Source organism: Lissotriton vulgaris, chromosome 9, assembly GCF_964263255.1.
Source record: "Lissotriton vulgaris chromosome 9, aLisVul1.2, whole genome shotgun sequence".
Lineage (NCBI taxonomy): Eukaryota > Metazoa > Chordata > Amphibia > Caudata > Salamandridae > Lissotriton > Lissotriton vulgaris.
The window spans coordinates 95,002,709-95,011,631 of record NC_141697.1 but is presented as its reverse complement, the minus strand read 5'-3'; positions in this window follow the sequence as shown (position 1 = coordinate 95,011,631).

Genomic DNA, 8,923 nt, shown 5'->3' with positions numbered 1-8,923 from the left:
AGCTATCCTTTATTGTCATTTAATGTATAGAAAAATAGTCCGGTAATTTTATTTACCACAAGGAGTGACCTTGTCTTCCTTGGGAATAGGCAAATTAAGGCTTGTTGAAAAGAACCGCTAGAGGAACCAGCATCAGAGACAGATTGAAATAAGAGTAAAAGTTTAGGAAGAAGGAGAGAGGCAAAGTGGCTGTAAAATTCGATAGTGAAACCATCAGGGCCAGGAGATTTGCCATGACGAAGTTTAGATACAGCATGGGAGATTTCAGAGAGCGATATATCCTGTTCTAGGGAATGGAAATCAACATGTGAAATCGGGGGAGATGGGAGAGAGTGAAAGTAAGAGATGAGATCATCAGACGTCGGGACCTGTTCTGGTGTATAAAGGGTATCGTAAAATTTGACAAATTCAGTGAGGATATCTTTATCTTTAGATGTGGATTCGCCAGAAGAAGTTTTAATAGATTGAATTTTTGTACGTTCCTTCTGAATTTTTAAATAATTGGCCAGAAGCTTCCCCATTTTATTCTTACCTCCATAATGTCGGGAATTACATTTTAACAGAATATTAGAGGCAGCATCGGTTGTGAATTTATTAAAGGAGAGTTTCGCTTCAATAAGTGCCTTACGAGAAGAATCAGATTTAGAAGCGTAATAGGCAAGTTCTAAAGCTTTAATGTCTGCCAGAATTTTCTCCGACTTTGCCTCTCGAAGTTTCTTCAGACGAGACACAAAGTTAATAATAAAACCTCTAGAGGATGCTTTAAATGAATCCCAAACCGTAACAAAAGGGGAATCAGGGGATTGATTTAAATGGAAAAATTCCTTGGCAAAGGCAGTGAATTCGGTAGAAAAGGTGGGTTCCAAAAGCAAAGCGTTATTAAATCGCCATCTGCCAGAGTGGGGAGAGAATGGGAGTAGGTCAAGATCTACAAAAACTGGAGCATGGTCGGACAGTAAGATGGAGCCAATTTCAGAACGGATAGCGTGTTGGGACAGAGATTTACTGAGAAAAATGTGGTCAATGTGAGATTGGGATTGGTGAGGAGGAGAGAAAAAACTATATTCTCTAACATCAGGATTGCACAATCTCCAAATATCAACTAAGGCATTGTTTTGAAAAGAGTTCACAAACTGAGTGTGCATTCTAGAGGGGACAAAAGTAACTTTCGAATGGCGGTCAAGGAAGGGATCAACAATCTGATTACAGTCTCCAGCGAGCAATATATAATCTCCAGAGAGAGAGGACAACTTGGTAGAGATAGAAGGCCAAAAGGATCTATCAATCCCAGTAGGAACATATACATTAAAAAGGGTGAGTGGGATGTAATCAATAAGAAAAGTAACAATAAGCCAACGACCATCATCATCACATTCATGAGTAATCGAGGAAACATTTAACTTTTTATGCAACAAAATTACAACACCTTTCTTCCTAGAGGTCGTAGGAGAGCAAATAACATGACCTATCCAACAACGCTTAAGTTTTAAGGCTTCCGGCTCAGCAAGATGAGTCTCCTGAAGGAGGGCAATGTCAGTTTTAAGTCTTGCCCAATGCGAGAGAACCCTCTGTCTTTTAATGGGAATATTTAATCCCTTAACATTCCATGTCGTTGCACGGAATGTAACAGTTTAGAAAAATAACTAAGCGCAACATGTTTATGAATGCATAAGAAATATATTGGAAAAAATCTAGAAAAATTGAAAAATAGTGATGAAGAAAGAGGAAGGAGAAAAAATGAAGAGGAGAAATAAAGATGTGAGAAAGAATTAGAGAGATTGTTATAAAGAAAGTGATGGAATTGAGAGAGAAGAGTGGAAAAAAGAAGGAGAGAGCAGGGAAAGAGTGAAAGAAGTTTGAAAAAAGAAGAAGAAGAAAAAAGAGAAGACCAGAAAAAATGCAAAAGAGAATTGGAAAGTAAGAGGGAGAGACAAAGGACAGAGACAAAGATAGACAAAGAGACAGTACAAGTCCGAAACGAACGACTGAAAGACATACCTACGCAAACGGAAAAGTCCGAAACAGGGATGGGGATGGTAGTGGCGGGAGATGACGACGACAACAACCAGAGCCAACATCGAACCCCTAGTACCATAAATCCAATGGGTGAGGTAAGAAAACATTAGGAGACATCAGGATGAAGATGAAAAAGGACATATCTGAAGAAAAGAAAGAAACATTAGGGAAAATATAAGGATGTACAACAAAACACAGGCTGAGATGGAGTGCATTGAGTAGAAAAACATAGATTGGTAAAACAAACATCTAGTAAAAACGGTGAGGATAACAGATCGAGCAACTTCAAAAGAGAAAAGCAGAACTACAATGTGAGCAAATCAGTAAGGCAATGAACAGGAAAACGCCTCATCCACGTTTGGAGGTGTCCATGACATCAGGACTCCGCTGGCGAAGGAAGGCTTGTAAAGCCGCAGGATCTTCGTACGTGGTTGTTCTGTCTTTATAGGTGACCTTGAAGAGACAAGGGTGTAAGAGACCATATCTGGCATTGATGGCTCTTAGCTGCGGCCGTAGGTCTAGAAACTTTTTCCTCCGATCTGCGGTGGCTTTGGAAACATCCTGCGAGAGATAAAGACTGTGGTCTTCCTGAGTGATCTGCTTCTTAAGCTTGGCGGCTGAAAGGACCTGCAAGAGGTCGGTGTATTGCAGGAACAGCATGTTAACACCCCTAGGCTTTGAGGCCATCTTAGGGCCAAGTCGGTGAGCTCGCTGGATGTTAATGGAAGATAAGGCCGGATTGTCTAGGATCTTCGCAAGGAAAGATTGGAAGAAGATGGTAGGATTGGACCCCTCTGTGAGCTCCGGAAGACCATATAAGCGTAGATTGTTCCTGCGGTTTCTGTTTTCCAAATCCTCTGTTTGACGTTTGAGTAGAAGGATCTCAGCCGATTGAAGGAATTCGGGAACAAGTAGAGTGTAAAGAATCCGAGGATTGTTCTAAGGTCGTAACACGTGAGTCCAAAGATGTCCATTTCTCTTGCATGGCCTGCAAATTTTTTGTCGTTGCTTCCATAAATGGTTTGAAGGCTCGCAATTCTTCCAGGATAAGATCCATAGAGGAAGGTGAAGCATTACTTCCAGGGGATGGCGGGTCCTTTTTCAGGCGCTTAGATGAAGTCAAGGAAGATTGCACCTTCCCCTCGCTTTGAGCCTTAGGGATAGCCCCATGAGGATAGTCCGACTTCAAGGATTTTCCGTCTTCCAATTCCTGGTTAGGGGAGTCAGAGTCAGAGCCAACAGGTAACTTAGGTAAATTGGTGAGTTTCAAAGTGCGAAGCTTCCCCATGTAAGGCCACCAGAGTAATGAAAATAATGATAAAAAGTCAATATTAAGTATGAAATCTTCCTGAACGGGAAAGAACACAAGGAGCAATGATACAAAGTCTCAGCACAAAGTCCTGGTCAGAAAAGGGAGAAATACGCAGGTGAAATGTCGAGGAGAAGATTATATCTATTTGAGAGAGCAATTCAGATGAGTCGTGAGGAAAATGCAATGGTTTCTGATGATCAATGCAGCAGGATTGAATAAGACACACCAAGCATTGCGAAAAATTCAAAAAGAGCTCAATGACATTCCTCTAGGCAAGAACATGTGTGGAAATACACAATGAGCGAGGCTTGACTCTCTAAAATCCTCCTTTGAAGAAGAACCTCCTGACGCAGCACTTCAATTCATGGCAGAGCAAAAGGGCTAAGGGAAATGATGAAAAACGTTGTGAAAAAGCATTTTAGTTCAGTTTATAGCCATGGCGAAGAAATGGAATGGTGAGCAGTGAGGAAAAGCGTTATAAGCGCGAAATGGCGCCAAAAACCAACAATGAGAAGAGCATGAGAGAAAGAGCGCCTCGAAAATAATGTAGAGCTGAAAGCGGCTCACCAGTATTGGCTGTGGAACAAATATCTTCTGTTGTTGAGGAGGACATAAATAGGCTTCATGTGAGGAAGCCGGCCGCGAGAATCGCGGCCGGCGCACAAAATGGCGGGTGCAGCCGCGAAAGCGGAACCTCGTCACAGACGCCGTGCAGAATCGCGAAACCGGGAAACACGCCCAAATTATCGCCGGACTCTACCAGTTTGCCATCTCTGCCAATCGGACTGTGGCAGCAAAATATCGGGCCCTCTAGCTAGTGACCTCTGCCGGATTTCTCCTACTGCAGCTGATTGGACGCTGCCCGGGGGGCCGCCATCTTAGGTGAGGAGCAGGGACAGCAGTCTAGTGCTCCCGCCCTCGTCAACTATAAAATGGAGCCTTTATTCAGGAGGCGCAGCGGACGGGCGCAGCGGGCGCGCCAGCGGCGCTCCGAAGGCGCGCCAAAGGCAAGCCCATCTGCGCCCGTCCGCGACAGGCCGGGACCAGCGGCTATAACCCCTGCCCAACTGACCTGCCAACCATCATCTAAGACAACAAATGCCATTATTCGTTGTTTGTCATCTGGGAGAGGAGAGGAGAAGGACCTAAGGACCCTTGGAGCTGACCTGTTTCTCTCTATCCTTTCGGATACCGCTGCTCCCGCTCCTGCTCGCCGCACCTGCTTCGCGGGTGCCGCTTCGCGGGTTGCAGCGAGGGGCCAGGTTGAAAGGCTGTTGGGTGATCGAGTAAGCGGCAAGGAGGAGTGGAACACCAACAGAGGGCGCGAGCAAGCAGGGACTCGGAAGACCAGGAGTCCCTGCTCCGCCCAGGTGTACACGGCCGCGCCCCCAGTGAGACACCCCCCCGCCCAACCAAGATCTAAAAGGCGTGTGCTTCCTCTTGCCTGCGGGATGCCTTATCTGTTGTTTGTCATCCGGGGGATGAGAGGAGAAGGACCCACGGACCCTTGGAGCTGACCTGTTGCTCTCTATCCTTTCGGATACCGCTGCTCCCGCTCCCGCTTCGCGGGTTGCAGCGAGGGGCCAGGTTTAAAGGCTGTTGGGTGATCGAGTAAGCGGCAAGGAGGAGTGGAACACCAACAGAGGGTAAGAGCAAGAAGCAGTTGGAGGGAGACTGCGTCATTATCAACTTCCAGGACAATAGAGTAGCCAGATTGATATGTAGTCAAGATCAAGCGGTGGGTGGCCCTGGAACTAGCGCAGTGGACCTGACCTATTTCTACCCGCAACCTGTAAACCACGCCATTTTTAGACCTGTTCTGGGGGAAACGAGCAAGGGTGTTATTGGTGGAATGCATAGTATGTTTGAGCCCCTTTTCTATCCCCAGACCGGGTGGTCAGGTCAAAATTGTGGCCTTAGGAGCCACTGACTTGAGGCAACGGGAGGCCTAGATAGGGGGGATTTGGGCGAGTCACTACATGGTACTGAAATGTCACCTACTTCTCCCTCACTTAATGAAACCCAAACTACACCACCGGTTACCTTGGACCCTTCGGGGGACTTAGTTCCTATTGGTTGTAGGGGTTCACTGCCATGCTCGAATAGGGCGGCTCCATGTCAAGAGATAGTTTCCCGTTGCGCTCCTGCTGTGACGGACCAAGCTTTAAAGGTCTTCAGCTGGAACATTGCTGGAATAGCCAGAAAACTGACACTGCCCGACTGGAATGCATTAGTGGAAGAGTATTCCATATGCATTTTCCAGGAGACATGGAGTAGGGAGCCAGTACATAGGGCGGGGTACTCTGCTTATGCCATCCCAGCTGTTTGCCCAGATTCGGGCAGGGGACGACCTTCGGGGGGCCTTCTCATCTGGGTAGCTTCCTCCCTAAACTGTAGGGTAGTAGAAACTAAGACCAATAGCCCAGACTTGCTTAACATCACATTGAAGGACGCCAGGGGTTGTGTCGTTTTGAACATATTCAATGTTTATGCCCGAGGCACTAAGGGGGGAGGCAGTCCCCCACAATCGCTGTGTTGGAAGACTTGTTAGGGGCAACTCCATATAAAGCCTGCACCCTGGTTGCAGGTGATGTAAACTGTACGTTCGAGCCCCTGGGCTCGGATGTTACCCAGGACCAGGATGAGGAGGATGGCAGGAGGGGGATACCAGTCCTAGAGCTGCCCCCGATCAAAAAATGGACAGAGGTGGCACTGCAGCTAAATGCCCTTAGTATAGAGTATGGCCTGAGGGCTTTAAATGGAAGGACAAGCTCGGACAAGGGGGGTGCTCATACATATAATAGGCCCAATCACACATCAAGAATTGATTACATCTTGCTTGATGTGTGCCTATGGAGCTCAGTGAGGGATATGGTAATAGTACCTTCAGTCGAAAGTGATCATAATCTGTTGTCCCTCACCCTAGCCCCATGGTGGTCTGTTAGCAGTGGGGGTTTTGCTCCTAGCCCCACAGTTGACCTAGGCGAGTCGGAGGTATCCCTTTGCGGTAGGCGCCTGAAGTGGTCAAAACTTCTCTTGTCTGCCGGAAAACTTGAGGCTGTGTCCCAACTTCTGGCCCTAGCCCATCATAACCTAGGCACAGTCGATGGAGGCTTGGGGGAGGTATGCGAAGTATTTTGCGATTTAACTGGGGCCCTGACAATTTTGTTTACAGTACCCCAGAGGCATATTGGGGCGAAAGAAAGGGCCAACAAAAGAGAGGGTTGGTATACCCCTAACTGCAGGGAGGCGAAAAAAAACCTGGTTGAGGCAGTAAAAGCAAAATCCCAAGTCAGGACAAGGGAGGCTAGGTAGGCTTACTCCAAGTCTATCCAGATAGCAAAGAAGGAATGGGAGGAGAAATTTTGGGTGGATTTGCTGGCTGCTAGCAAAGGTAAAGACGCCAGGGGGTTTTGGAAATTGGTAGGTTCCCGTAGTAGACCCGATGATACCTTGAGAACTTGTACTATTCCACCCCAGAACTGGTTTCATCATTTCGGGGCCTTATATTCAGCGATAGAAGGGCCCCTAAATGAGCCAGCTGTATTCCCCTTTTCGATGGAGGCTAGCACCTTTGGTTTGTTCACACCAAGGGAGGTTGAGAATGGCATTAAGACCGTGGTCCCATTGAAAGCTGCTGGACCGGATGGGCTTCCAGGGGACTTACTGCGGGCCTACCCTTCTGACTGGGGCCTTATGATCTCGGCCCTCTTGAATGCCATCTTGGAGGGCGGCCCGATCCCAGAGTCGTGGAGAGGGGCAGTGGTAGTCCCCATCTATAAAAAGGGTAGTAGAGACATCCCAGGGAATTATGGACCAATAAGTCTGATTGACTCTACACAGAAAAGTAGCCGGAAAAGTTATCCTGGGAAGAATTCTTCAATGGGTGGATGAGAACCAAGTTCTATCGGACTTCCAAGCAGGCTTTCGCTCAGGAACAGGCACAATTGAGCAGGTCTTTAGGTTAACACTTCTGCACTGGAAGGTGGTGGAACTGGCCAAGGGCAGTCTTTATTTGGCTTTCATCGACCTGAAGACTGCCTTTGACCTAGTTCCCAGGGAGGAACTCTGGAGGGTTCTCCACGGATTGAGCCTGCCCCCGTACATTCTGTTTCTTCTCACCAAACTCCACATGAACAACTTTGCCCAGGTTCGCTGGGGGAGAAATGGCAAAACAACAGATAGGATCCCGGTTTGTAGGGGTGTCAGACAGGGTTGCGTGTTAGCTCCCACACTTTTTTCCCTATATGTAAATGGTGTGGTGGAGCACCTGCTTCAGGAACCTGCGGACGCACCCTGTCTGGGGGGTGTGCGGATTCCAACATTGTTGTTCGCGGATGACACGCTCCTTATCTCAAAGACCCCCCCAGGGGCTCCAGAAGTTGTTGACCCGTTTTCAGGACTTTTGTGGAGCCAGGGGGCTGGTGGTAAACGTAGAAAAAACGAAATATTTGATACTACGTCCACCAAGGAAACTAAGTCCACCTCCCATTTTGAATTCGGTCCCTCTGGAGAAAGTGCCCGAATTTGATTACTTGGGTCTGCGTCTGAACGATAAAATGAGCTGGTCTTCTCATATCAATAAGATGGTTCTCTGTCACAAAAGGGTAGGGGGTGCTTTACTTAAGGAGTACCATGCATCTCCCAGATCCTCAGTGGCGCCTGCAATTGAGATCTACAAGGCAAGGGTGGTTACTCCTGCCTTGTATGGCGTGGAGCTATGGGGTCACTGCAACCTGGATCCCCTATCCAAAGCTGAAAATAAGTTCCTGAAGGACCTCCTAGCTCTCCCCTTGAGCACCCCTACAGTTCCGGTGCTCTTGGACTTGGGCTGCAAAAGCATCAAAGATCAGGCCCGCCTTCGCCCACTACTTTTATGGTCCCGCATATGGAGGGTTCCGGAATTAAAATCCTATGCGGAGGGTCTATCAGAAGTAATGAACATGGGGGGCTGGAATAAGATCAAGTGGCTGAGGAACACAAAAATTCTTCTGGGGGAACTGGGCCTAGGAGATTGCTGGACCACAAGATCTGCTCCCCCCAAGGCAGTTCTCAAAAAACTTTATTGGGACTGGGTCTCTTGCCAACTAATTGGGAATCCACATCACTGCAATTCAAACCGCAGAGTTCCTTAAAATAAAGGATGTGGTATCATATGAACCCTACATGGACCTAATCACCATACCTATGGACAGGGCCCTTTACTTCAAATTCAGAGTTGGTACTCTCCTGCTAGGAGCAACTGTATCTAAGTGGAAGTCCTATGCTCATTTATCCCCCTTTTGCGCTTGCTGCCCAGCCAGGCCTGAGACGGTGGCACATGTACTTTTTGAGTGTCCAGACTATATTCACCCAAGGAGACACTGGCTGAAACCCCTCTTCAAACGCCTGGGAACACGTATGCATTCGGTCGCTCTCCGAATTTTATTGACTGATACCTCTACTCTCATATAACATACAACAAAGCAGACCAGGTCTGGAGGGGGTGTATGACTATACCAATGACTATAAACCAGCTGGATGCGCATGTGTATCAGTGCCGTTAGTAGTAATTGGACAAACAGGCTAGAAAAAATCCCATCAGACCACCCTTTT